This window comes from Mus caroli, unplaced genomic scaffold, assembly GCF_978045245.1.
Source record: "Mus caroli unplaced genomic scaffold, Mus_caroli_1 scaffold_3, whole genome shotgun sequence".
Classification (NCBI taxonomy): domain Eukaryota; kingdom Metazoa; phylum Chordata; class Mammalia; order Rodentia; family Muridae; genus Mus; species Mus caroli.
In genome coordinates this window covers 81,625,356-81,639,499 of record NW_028227258.1, presented here as the reverse complement: position 1 = coordinate 81,639,499, position 14,144 = coordinate 81,625,356, and positions in this window count along the sequence as shown.

The window sequence follows — 14,144 nt, the reverse complement described above, 5'->3', positions numbered from 1 at the left end:
AGCCACAAGTAAGACAAATCGGTAACAGGATAGTTGGGCATTGCTATGACAGATCTGATTCCTGTAACAGTTGTCTTTGGGAAAAGTGTGAAAAGGCATTGGAACTTGGGACTACTAGAAAGGCCTTTGAATATTCACATCTTAGTAAGCTGTTCTGTTCAAGCTTGAATTATAATAGCATTGAGAGAAACATAGAGAATGAAGGTTTGACTTGTGAAGTTCCAGAAGGAATTTTGATAATCATTTAAAGATTCTATTTTGGCTATTGCATATTTTGAGTAAAGAATATATGATTCTGGTTAGCTGGGGCTGAAGAATCTCCTGCAGGTAACAAGATACCAGAAACACAAAAGTGAAACCTTTGCTTAACTTGGATAATGGATGATTGTTAGCTGAAGCTGACAAAAGATACAATTGCGGATGTCAAGAAGTGCTTGCTAACAGGAGCCTGTTATACCTGTCTCCTGAGAGACTCTGCCAGAGCCTGACAAATACAGAGGTGGATGCTCACAGCCAACCACTGGGCTGAGAACAGGGTCCCCAGTGGAGGAGTTAGAGAAAGGATTGAAGGGCCTGAAGGGGTTTGCAGTCCCATAGGAGGAACAACAATATCAACCAACCAGGGGCACTAAACCACTAACCAAAGAGTACACATGGAGTGACCCATGGCTCCAGCTGCATATGTAGCAGAGGATGGCCTTGTTGGATATCAATGGGAGGAGAGGCCTTTGGTCCTGTGAAGGCTCTATTCACCAGTGTAGGGAAATGTCAGGACAGAGAAACAAGAGTGGGCGGGGGCACTCTCATAGAAGCAGGGGAGATGAGGGGATGGGATAGGATGGGGAAACCAGGAAAGAGGATAACATTTGAAATATAAATAAAGAAAAATCTAATAATAATAAAAAGGAAAAACAAAAAAGAAGAGACTAGCATCATTGAAATGAAACCCTCTGGGATGTGTTTTCTTAGAGTTAGCCTATAGAAGCTACATTCTTGGCCAGAGTTGTCAGCTGAACTTGGTAGTATAATAGTCAGTTACCCCGGTGGTACTGGTTTTGAAGACATGAAGGAGTCATGGAAAGCAGCAGAGGCTTGGCACGGGATGGCAGGGCTGGAGTCCCTGAGTAGAGCTCAGAAGCTATTGATGAAAGTGCAGCAAACTGCAGCAAAAGACCCTAGCAATTTCAAGATGACAGCACCATGCAATGACCACCAAGGACAGCAACAGCAGTGGAGTGGAGAAGAATTGAGTTTAGAGGGCTAGCTGACTTTGCTAAAGAGGACAGAGCTAGAGAAGCAACACTAGCCCTTTGCAGGATCCCAGAAAATCATTTTGAATTCAATGTAATTGGTCATTGAATTAATTACACTGTTGGAGTTTGGTTTTGCTTTATTTAGATTGAGACTGTGCCCAGGTTCTTTGCTTTTGAAATAAGAAAGTACTTAATTTATATTTTATTTTCCCAGAACCCACATATGAAAACCTTTAGACATTTAAAAATGTGAGACACTTTAGTATTTTTAAGAGACTTTGAATTTTTAAATAGATTGGATATTTTCAAAAAGACAACTTTTCAAGTGTTTGAATTTGTAAGGCTGTATAATTTTTTAAGTTTGTGAAAATGTTTAATATTTAAAATTGATATTGATGTGTTATCTTGAGGGTGAAAAAGAAATGAAAGGTTCTGGCTTAACAGTGATGTGTTTGTAGGTCAAGTTGACAAGGCTTTCAGTTATGCTGGGTAGTTTTATGTTAACTTCATAGAATTTATAGTCTTCTGAGAGGCAAGAGCCCCATTTGAGAAAATGCCTATGTAAGACAAGGCTGTAGGCAGGCTGGTAGGGAATTTTCTTAATTAGTGATTGATGGGGATCAACACATTGTAGGTGCTATCATTCTAGACTGTAGTCTTGAATTCTATAAGAAATCAGGCAGATCAAGCCATGAGGAGCAAATCAGTAAACAACACCCCTCTATTCTGTGTTAGATCCTGGTCCTAGGCCCCTCCCTGCTTCAGTTTCTATCCTATGTCATGAAAGGAAAGCCAAGTAAATCCTTTCCCCCTTGGTTGCTTTTTGTCATGGTACTTTGTCACAGCAGCAGTAGCATCCCTAACTAAGACTGATAGTCAATTTTTTTTAATTTTTAATATTTTTATTACATATTTTCCTCAATTACATTTCCAATGCTATCCCAAAAGTCCCCCATACCCTCCCCCTCTCTTCCCTACCCACCCATTCCCGACTGATAGTCAATTTAACAATCCTGACTGACCAAAGAGAAAGAACGTGTGATTGTCCGAGCTAATAAATGACCTAAGAAAAATAGGGGCCATCTGTGTTATTATTTTCTCAGTAAATCACACATAAGTGGCAATATATATCTTTATTTTTTCCTAGTGGCATATTTTGAACATCATCTACATTTCATGATCCACATTTTAATATATCTCTATAGTAGTTTATATAGTTGGGTTCTTCTCAGTCTGTCCTACATATGCAGTGCTCAAAGATACGTAAAAATTGAATTTAAAATGATTGAAATGTAGCATGCTTACTTAACTCTAATGCAAACTGAGAATGGAAAACTATGCAAGTAGAAATCTATATTGTGAGACCTGGGGAAAAAAGAGAATTTTATCTTAAAAACAAACAAAGCCTCATGAAGTTACAGATTCAGAATTTTAGCGATTTAAAAAATAATATTTTCACGCAGAAGAGTTATGCATGTTGCTTTGAAACTCCCCCCCCCCATCGTCCCCAGTCTCCTGGCCTTACTTTATGGTTTATAATTCTTGAGGATAACTACAGAATATCCTGACAATTCTACATTCTGAGTGAACAGGGAACTAGCTGGAATCACCTGTGTGCTGCTGCATTCAATGGCTTGACCCAGAAAAGGGATTCCTTCAATGTTCTGGCGGTGTTCCTTTCCCTGGGGTGAGAATAAAACTGGCACCATGCTGTTTTCCTGGCTCTGCACCTTGGTACAAGGAGAGCTTATACATTTGCAGAGAAGCTTTAAATATAACCAGCCAACTGGAAATGAATCCTAGACCTCTATAATATCTTACTACCTATGTGTATCCCATAAACAAATTGCATGCAGCTTATTTCATAAATGTGTGCTCTCCTAAGAGTCATACAAGCTTATTAGCAGTGCACATTCATTCTGCTTCATACTTTCTTGCCAAATACTGTATGACAGTATAGTAGTCAGTAACAAAGATAGCTGGTCTCTAAACCCTCTAAACACTGGATAGTGTTTTCTTCAGAAAAATGTGGTGTTTAATCACAGATGAAACTTAATCACATATATACCTAGAAAATATAAAATGGAGGTTTGAAAATAAAAGGCCAAGTCATAGAAGATAGGCAACAAAGCAGGAGGGCAACACTACGAGATATATTTCCAGCAGAAGACACTACATGCCATAGTTAAAAGGTTGGAGAGAATGGAGTAAGTATGTAGCTGGGTCATAGATATTCTTCAGGCAGGAAATAAGTTTGTGAGAAAACAAAAGGATGATAAGAGAAGAGTGGGGTCTAGACCCATCTTTGTATGGAAATGTGTAAATGGTACTTTTTTAAAAATACTAAAAAACATAATTCATGACAAACCTACAACCAAAGCATTGCACATTATTAAATTTTTCTTATTCTGATTGAAAGACTCCAAAGGTCATTCCTTTCAAAAAGAGAAGAAATCATTCAATGAACCAAGATCAATGCACAATAATGATTCAAAGTAATAAATGCCAAGTTCAATTAAACTCAGAGGGCATAATCATCCTCACCAGTAACTGAGATTTAAATCTTCTCTGAAAATACAGCCTCTTCCCTGATATCCAAAATGTATTAAACTACACATATTCAAGACTTTTTAAAGGTTTGGTGGATATATGAACAAGCATCAGGTTTAGAAATGGAACTGAAATCCAAATGCGTAATTCATTAATGACTCATTTTTGCCTATATGCATGTCCAAAAGTAACTTTACAGAATTGTACTCCATGTACCTGCCATTTGGATGAGATTTCTATGTAAGATCAGATGTAGAATTCCTCTACATAATGTTATATTTACTTTCCAAGGATTGCATTGTTGCAACATTTTGGGTTTCATATTCTCAAATTAGACATGCTTGAATTAAATTAGTAATGAGCAACATTTTATCTTGTTTAGCATCTTAAAACTACTCATAATTTGGGGCATCTTGGAAGTTCTTGATAGTAGGCACTATGTCATTCAGTCTCTTGCTTCATAGGTTATCGTAATGAATGATGAATTCAAGATTAATTGTGTACTATAATAACCAAAAGTATGATGCTGCTTGTGAACAGAATTTTTAAGAAGAGATTTGTGGATGGACAATGCCACTTAGGAATTGGTGTTAAGATATGCACTCACTGATGAGTGGATATTAGCCCAGAAACTTAGAATACCCAAGATACAATTTGCAAAATACAAGAAAAGCAAGAACAATGAAAACCAACATGTGGATACTTTATTCCTCCTTAGAATGGGGAACAAAATACCCATGGAAGGAGTTACAGAGAAAAAGTTTGGAGCTAAGACAAAAGGATGGACCATCCAGAGACTACCCCACCTGGGGATCCATCCCATAATCAGCCACCAAACCCAGACTCTATTGCATATGCCAGCAAGATTTTGCTGAAGGGACCCTGATATAGCTGTCTCCTCTGAGGCTATGCCAGTGCCTGGCAAATACAGAAGTGGATGCTCATAGCCATCCATTGGACTGAGCACAGGGTCCCCAATGGAGAAGCTAGAGAAAGCACCCAAGGAGCTAAAGGGGTCTGCAACCCTATTGGTGAACAACAATATGAACTTACCAGTACCCCCAGAGCTCATGTCTCTAGCTGCATATGTATCAGAAGATGGCCTAGTTGGCCATCATTGGGAAGAGAGGCTCCTAGGTCTTGCAAGCTTTATATGCCCCAGTACAGGGGAACACCAGGGCCAAGAAGTGGGAATGGGTGGGTAGGGGAGCAGGGCGGGGGGAGGGTAGAGGGAAATTTCGGGATAGCATTTGAAATTTAAATAAAGAAAATATATAATAAAATAAGTAATAATAATAATAATGAATTGGTGTTAAGACATCATTCTTTCTACCACCAGGTTTGTCCCTGCAGGACTCAGCCATGTCTGGCAGACTTTTTCATTATCTACATTTTATAGATCATGGAATTAGAGAGCTTAAGATAACCCTCTAAATCATATCTAGTGTCAATGGAGCAGGACAGAGACAGGACTAATAACAATTCTGTGATGGAGTGATTCCTTTGGCAATGATGTAGTTCAAAAAGAAGCAGAAAAGTAAACTTAATTTTTTTTAGAAGAAAGCCATCCATAAAATATAAGTTGCACATTCAACTCACTTAAAACTGAGAAACCAATATTTTATTATCTTTTAGACTTAGTAACAATGCTGACCCAAATGAGTGACTCAAATATGTTTTAAGTTATAAAACTCATTTTATATTTATGTCACTGTTTTCTTGGGTTGAAAAAAATCATAATTCCTACTTATCTTAGCATATTATTCTGATCCCTTTATCTTCAAGGTAAAAAAAAAAAAGGTTATTTCTTCAAGGTAAAAAAATACTATAAGATCAAAAGTATATTCCCAACATTCCTAATTTTTAATTTTTAAACCATTTATTTTGTGTATGTGAGTGTTTTGTTCTTATATATGTGTGTGCACCATGCATATGCAGGGTGCATGTAAAGGACAGAAAGTGATGTCAGATTCTCTCTAAATAGAGTTACAGATTGGTGCATCTAGTATGTGGGTGCTGTGGATCAAACCTGTATCCTTTGCAAAACAAGTGCTTTATACAGATGAGGAATGTCTCCAGGACATTAATATTATGATTAAAACCTGCACAACTTAGTATATTTTTATTATTCTATTCTATAGTTGTAAGTCCATTCTAATACACCCTTAGATTTATTTCCATTTACTGTTATTTATGGACTGTATATTTTTTCATTTAAAGTCCTGAGTATATAAAGTGCTTGCAGTGTAAAGAAAGTGCTGGCAGAATTTAAACATCATCTGTCTTTTAGAAGAGTATTGGACACATTTACAATTTATAGGTATTCTTATCGTTTTCCCCAGTAATCTCACTTAGGAGAACCCACTCCAAAGATAACTAGAAAAGTAACTAATAATGCAATGTTATTTAAAAGAGAAAAAAGATAATTGAAAATAACAGAGAAAAAGGAAAGGCTTATAAAACTGTATCATCATATCAGTTCTTTTTTTGCACAGCTTTGTTTAAGGAGGCATTTACAGACTCTTAGAGGTCTTTCAGTTTTTCAGATGAATAACAGTAAGAACGTATAATTTAAAATGGAAAAAAGCCTGCTAAATGTCTTGTTCTACGAGTGGGCCAGTTGCATCTTGCATCCATTTTTCTTCTGAAGTTGATTTTCAATTCTCAAATTTACTCTCTCTGTACATTTGAGTAGGATGTTTACCGATATTTTTGTATTAGTACATTTCTCTCTGATGCTGCTTATTGCATTGCTTCCAGATTTAATCATGATTATATCAGTTTTTCATATCCTGTCAGATAATAGCTGACTGGTAACTTTCAATCAACTAATGGTTTTAAATCCATCTATGTTTTCAAATGTAGTAATGGTCTCTTTAACTGGAAAATAAGATTTCAAAACAAAGATTTAACACGCATGCCATTAGTGTTTAGTGGTTTACTTGCAGTAGGAAGAAGTAGCCATTCATAGAGTAAATACCACATTTAACTATATATTTTATTGGTTATTTTATTTATTTACATTTCAAATGTTATCACCCTTCTTGGTTTTCCCTTTGCAAACCCCCTATCACATCCTCGACCCCCTGGTTCTATGAATGTGCTCCCCTACCCATCCATACACTCCTGCCTCATGGCCCTAGCATTCCTCTATGCTGGAGCATCATGCCTCCATCAAACTAAGTGGCTCCCCTCCCATTGATGCCAGATAAGGCAATCCTCTGCTACATATGAAGCTGGAGCCATAGTACCCTCCATATGTACTCTTTGGTTGGTAGTTTAGTCCTTGGGAGCTGTAAGGGGTCTGGATGGTTGATATTGTTATTTTTCCTATGGGGTTGCACACCTCTTCAGCTCCTTCAGTCCTTCTCCAACTCTTCCACTGGGGTCCCCGAGCTTAGTCTGATGGTTGGCTGCAAGCATCTTCATCTCTATAGATCAGGTTCTGGCAGAGCCTCTGAGGGGCTAGCAATACCAAGCTCCTGTCAGCAAATGCTTCTTGGCATCAGCAATAGTGTCTGGGATAAATCCCTAGATGAGGCAGTCTCTGGATAGTCTTTCCTTCAGGGCTAGTAAGATGGATTAATGATTAAGAGCACCAGCTGCCCTTTCAGATGTCCTGAGTTTAATTCTCAGCAAACACAAGGTGGCTCACAACCATCTATAAGGGTATATGATGCCCTCTTCTAGGCTGCAGATATATATGTAGAAAAGCACTCATACACTTTACTATATTTTTAAAGTAAAAATTGTCACTAGACTATATAATGACAACATCTGAATCTAGGAATTTATGAGCTCATCTACATTGTTCAATCGTTAGCCTATAATAGGCCCTTCTATTCTTTTGTGTTTTTCTCATATTCCTTTCTGACTTTACTTTGACTATCTTTTCCTATGAATCAACCTAAATCTTGCTCATTTTTTTCTATTGAAAATAACACTGTTCATGCAGATTGTGATCGGTTTTTTCTTCTTTATCTTTTTCTCTTTTATCCTTCCCAGCTCATCACCTATCCAACTTTCTTCCTCTCTTTAGAAAACAGGTTAATAAAAACTCAAAGCAAAACAAAGCAAAGCAATCACATGCATAGAGAGAAACAATAGCTGAAGAAAAATTATCAAAAGTTCATATATATGTAGAAACACACACATGTGCACACATGTAAAACCCATAACAAAAGCCATGATAGATAAGAAAAAAGACAAGTAAGGTTAAAAATAAAAACATGCCAAACTCAACATTATGAGACAAAACAACAACAAAAAATAAACACAGAAACAAAAAATAACACACACACACAAAAACCAAATCTTCAAAAATAACATGAAGCTCATTTTGTGTTGATCATCTACTCCTGGGCTTGGAGTTGACCTCAAGTGTGGTTTGTATACCTAGTGAGACTCACTTGGAGAAAAATCACATTTCCTTTCCAAGAAGTTGTTCATTGGAGATAGCCTCTGGGTTATGAATGGACCTCCTGGTCATCCACTCTAAGTGATGGAGTCCTATCTGGCTCATTCCTATGTAAGTACTATGTATGGTGCCACAGTCTCTTTGAGTTCATATGTGCATCAATCCTGGTGTGTCTGGAAGGCTTGTTTCCTTTGTGTCATTCATCCTTACTCTTTCTTAAAGTCTTTCTGCTTCCTCACCTAATAGTTCCTGACCCATGTAGGGAGAAATTTGACAGAGAAAGCCCATTTAGAACTAAGTGTTGCAAATTCTCTCACTATCAGCACATTGTCCAGTTGTATGTCTCTGTATTTGTTTCTAACTACTGTAAGAGGGAGCATCTTTGATGTCGGCTGAATAAGACACTGATCTATGGATATAGTATGTTATTAGCAGTCATTTTATTGCTATATTCCTGTAGTAGAACAATAGTATTTGGTTTTCCCCTAGGTCTATGGCCATTTTATCCTAGATTCTTGGCCACTTAAACAGTGTTAGCCACAGGTTTCTTAAAATCCAGCTATGCCACTCTTGGGCATATCCCTAAAGAAATCCAGATCCTACAGAGATGCTTACTTACTCATCTATGGTCATTGCTCTTCTACTGATAATTGACAGGAATTGAAAACAACTTAAATGTCTATCAACTAAAGAATGGACAATTAATGGAGTATTAATTACTCAATTGTTTAGAAAAAAAGGAAAAATAAAAAGGCTGACTTTTACAAATTTTGTAAATAGATAGAGTTAGGAAAAATCATCCTGAAAGGTAACTAGGATCCAAAAGGACAACTCTTAGGTGTGTATTCTCTTTCATGTGGATTTTAGCTTTTACGCCATTCATAGACAAGTTACTATACATATAAGCACAGAGGCTTAGTATAAAATGGAACTACGGGAAAGGAAAAAGAGTCAGACGTTTTTGTCATTTTCAAGTTGTATATCTAGAGTCTAATTCATTTACTTTTGTTCTCATCATCACTATTTTTTTTCTTTTTGTTAATATTGAGTTCTCTTTTTCTTACTTTCTTATTCTTTGATGTGTAAGGTCTATTTACTCTGGATCTTTTGTTTTTTACTGATGTTTCCTTTACTGTTGCAAACTTTTCTCTCTGACCTAATTTTGTTATTTCCAAAAGTCTTGATATTTTGAATCCCCATGTTTTTCTCATTTCCTTCTTAATACAATTTTAGTTTGTTTTAGAACAACCTAAATAGCCAAGACAAACTTGAACAAAAATAATAGGGTAGAGCCATCACTATGTTTGACTTCAACATAAATCACCATGACATAGTAACCTATGTGCTTTGATTCTAGCACAAAAGAGACACTTTGATTAATGCAGCAGGATGAAGAACCCAGGAATAAATCCACAAGGCTACAGCCAATTGATTTTGTTTTCTTTCTTGTTCTCTGTTTTATTTACTGACTTTTTTCTTTCTATTTTTTCTTCTTTAGCCCAGAAGTGTTTGGTTGTATCCTAGATCTCTGGGACATCTAGTCTTTGGTTCTTGGCTATTCAAGCAGTGTTAGTCAATAGCAGTGGGTTCCTTCTTGTGGAGTGTGCCTTAAATCAAATCAGACATTGGTTGGCTACTCCCATAAATTCTATGCCATCATTGTCATAGCATATTTTCCTGATATGACAGATAGTAGGTCAAAGGTTTTATGGCTGGTTGGTGTCTACATTTCTCTTCCAGTAGCCTGCAGACTACATTCTGACAAAAAGCACTACAACATTGGACTGAAGGCACCCTGTAGGCACCAGCTCAATTTATCCATGTTCAGTCTGGATGTTTCCTCATTGATGGGACCCTGTCATCAGTTTGTGAAGAACAACTCTGTTGTAGCAGAAGCTGGGTTGTTTGGAGATTTCCAAGGAATCTTTTTGGACAACAATTCAATTGAATGCCATCCAGTCCCTCCACTGGAAGTCTTGCCTGTCTAAAAGAGATGACTACAAGTGGAGAAGACATATTCCCCTCTACTAGGAGTTCTCGCTAAAATTACCTTCAGAGATTCCAGGAAGTGTCCACTGTCCGAGGTTTCAACATCCCCTAAGTGCCTCCCAATTCCAACTGCCTCTTTCCTCACTCTCTCCCTCCCTCCCCATTTCCATCCCCTGACCTGATCATGCCTGCTCCCATCTCCACCTACTCCCAGTCCATGCATAAAATCTATTCTATTTCCCCTTTCCAGGGCGATCCATGCATCCCTCATAGACTCCTCCCCTTTACCTAACCTCTGAATCTATGGCTGTAGCTTGATTATCATTTACTTTATAGCTAACATCCACTTATAGGTAATACACACTATATTTGTTTTTCTGTTTCTGGGTTACCTCCCTCACCTAGGATGATACTTTCTAGTTCCATACACTTGTCTGCAAGTTTCATGATGTCAATGTAGCTGAGTCTTTAGCTACATTGATTCCCAATTTTCTGAGGAACCATATAATGATTTCCATAGTGGCTGTACAAATTTGCATGGCCACCAACATTGAAGTTCCCTTTGCATGAGCTGTCACTTGTGTGATTGATCTTAGACATTCTGACAGGTATAAGATGGAATCTCAAAGTACTTTTGATTTGCATTTTCATGCTGGCTGAGGATGTTGAACATTTCTTTAAGAATTTCTCAGCCATTTGAGATTCCTATATTAATAATTTTCCATTCAGATCTGTGCTCTATTTTTAAATTATATTATTTTTTGATATCTAGCTTCTTGGTTCTTTATATATTTTGAATATTAGTTGTGTATTGAATGCAGAGTTGGTAAAATTAATATTGATTTTATAAGCTTCTGCTTTGTCCTTTAGATGATATCCTTTACCTTACAGAAGCTTTTCAGTTATGCAAGGTCCAATTTATAAACTGCCAGTCTTATTGTCTGTGCTATTGGTGTTCTGTTCAAAAAGTTGTCTCCTATATCAATGTGCTCAAGGCCATTGCCCACTTTCTTTTCTATCATGTTCAGTGTATCTGGTTTAATGTTAAAGTCTTTATCTACCTGGACTTGAGTTTGTGCAAAACTGATAGGTATGGATTTAGTTAGATTCTTCTACATGCAGATATCCAGTTTAAGTAGCACCATTTGTTAAAGATGCTTTCTTTTTTTTTTTTCCATAGTATATTTCTGGCTACTTTATTAAAAGTCAGGTATCCAATGTGTTTGGATTTTTGTCTGGGTCTTCAATTCAATTTCATTGATCAACATGTCTGTCTCTATGCCCATATTATGTGGTTGTAATTACTATGGCTTTTAAAATATCCAATAAAAATAAATAAAAAGATTAATTAATTGATTAAAAAATAAAAGAAATAAAAATTTTTTAAACGAGATTATACTTAGAAAAAAGTTATTTAATTTAAAGAAATCGTCTTTATTTTTTATAATTTTTTAAATTTATTTTTTTATTAGGTATTTTCCTCGTTTACATTTTCAATGCTATCCCAAAGGTCCCCCATACCCACCCCCCAATCCGCTACCCACCCACTTCCCCTTTTTGGCCCTGGGGTTCCCCTGTACTGGGGCATATAAAGTTTGCAAGTCCACGAAATTCAAGAAGAACGAAGACCAAAGTGTGGACACTTTGCCCCTTCCTAGAAATGGGAACAAAACACCCATGGAAGGAGTTACAGAGACAAAATTTGGAGCTGTGACAAAAGGATGGACCATCTAGTGATTGCCATATGCAGGGATCCATCCCATAATCAGCTTCCAAACGCTGACACCATTGCATACACTAGCAAGATTTTGCTGAAAGGACCCAGAAATCACCTTTATTATTTTGTGTACATCACTCCACTGTAATGACATACTGCACTTTGATGCACCTTTGATGATGAATTAAAATCATTGTCAATATTTCAAATTGTGATCTACTTTTAAGACAAAGAATAATCATGGATTTCTATAATATCCATTTTTGTTATGCTTTTAAAAAACTACTCATTGTTTTAATCTGTATAGTTTCCAAGCAAATATGCCCAATACCTATAAAGTGGTAAGTGATGTCAATTCATCTCGTTTACATTTTACTGGGCTAATGTAGAAAAACATTGTATGAACATATATATAAAGAAAAATTGGAAAGTAAGCTGAATAACTTCAATCTTAACCATCAGTTAACTCTGCTAATCTGCATAGAAAATAGAACAACATCAAAAAGAAAAAAAAACAGTTATATATATATGTGTATATACATATGTATATATGTATATACACATATATATATATAACTGTTTTTTTCTTTATATACATATTTTTTTCTGTATATACATATGTATATACACATATATAGTATGTGTATGTATGTATATATACACATTTATAGTATGTGTATGTATGTATATATACATTGTTATATTGCAATAATAACTTGAATGATGCCCATTAAAGTTTCAAGGAATGTGAACATATATTTGTTCACACACTGATTGACCCATTAGTGACTTGATCATTTTTAGAGAATGCCTATTGTTAAAGAAAACATATTTTGACATTTTTTTAAAAAAAGAACAAGGCAGAGTCAGAATAATACTAGGTGCTAGAGGTTGGACTCGACTGAACCTACTGATGACAGTTGAGGACTCTAGTCAAAGAGCACAGTGGAGAGACAATGGATGTAAAATCCCTGAGATATATCATCAAGTTTTACAGAGATATCTTTTTAACCATAGTAATAAATTTCTTGTAAAATTTCAGCAAAGATGATCAGACATGGAGTGAGGATCATGGAGAATATCCTCAGATATTGAGAGTGCTTACTTGTCAAGGGTAAGAATTCTGTAGAGTAAGAAGGACTCTTGCTAAAGTTGGATTATGCTTGCCTAGGAAGTATGAGGAAAGAGGATAATGTTTTGTCAAGTGGTGACCATAACTGTAATAACATTAAACCAACCCATAGTCATAAAGAGAAATAAAAGAGGAAAAACATTGTGAGTTGTGTGTGTGTGTGTGTGTTAGTGATTCTCTATATTCACAGTTGTGAATGCCTGTATGCATGTGCCACAGAGTATATATGTTAATATATGTGGTCAGTCAACACCTTTCACCTTGTTTGAGATGGGGTATTATTATTGCTTTTCTGTGATATTTACTAAGCTAGCTGGGCTGCAAGCTCCCAGAGCTTCTATTGTCTCTGCCTCCCAGGACTCCTGCCTAGGGTTACAGACACCTGTGGTGTCTGGATGTTGATGTATTTTAGGGATTCAAATTCAGGTCCTGCGTTTTTACAACAACCATTTTACCCACTGATCCATTTCTCCAATCCAGGTAAATTAATCTTTAAAAATTCATATCACTACACTTGGGTTATATCATTTGTTATAGAAAGACAAGATTTACATAAATTTAGATGAAAATATTTTGAAAGTTTTAGAAAACAAGTTCACTTATTGAAGATGGAAGTCTTACCGATGGACATCTGTTGTTCTAAAATGAATCACTGTTAATATCTAGGACTGTAGAGTTCTTAGGCACAGGGTGATCAGTTTGTTCATCACTTCTTTGTTGAGGGACACAAATTGTAGTAAAAGATAGGATGTAGCAAGAATTCAGCAGAACCTACTTGTATGACATTCAATCCATCATGGGGAGACATTTGCCTCTAAGTAGGGAAGGATGGATTTAAAGCTTCTGACAAGTTAATAGCGAACAACTGAAATATTAGAAAATGCACTTGTTTATAACTAACCCCAGAGAACAAGATGAAAGGATTGCATTTGGAAGGGTTTAGCAAGCAATTGCTTTCCAGTTACACAAACAAAAGCAATTGAATTAATCAGCTTCAAGTTGAGTAATAGAATTCACCATACTGCCATTAGTTGCCTAGTAGCATGAATATTTAAATAAATTTTCACTTCATTTTATAGAAAAAAT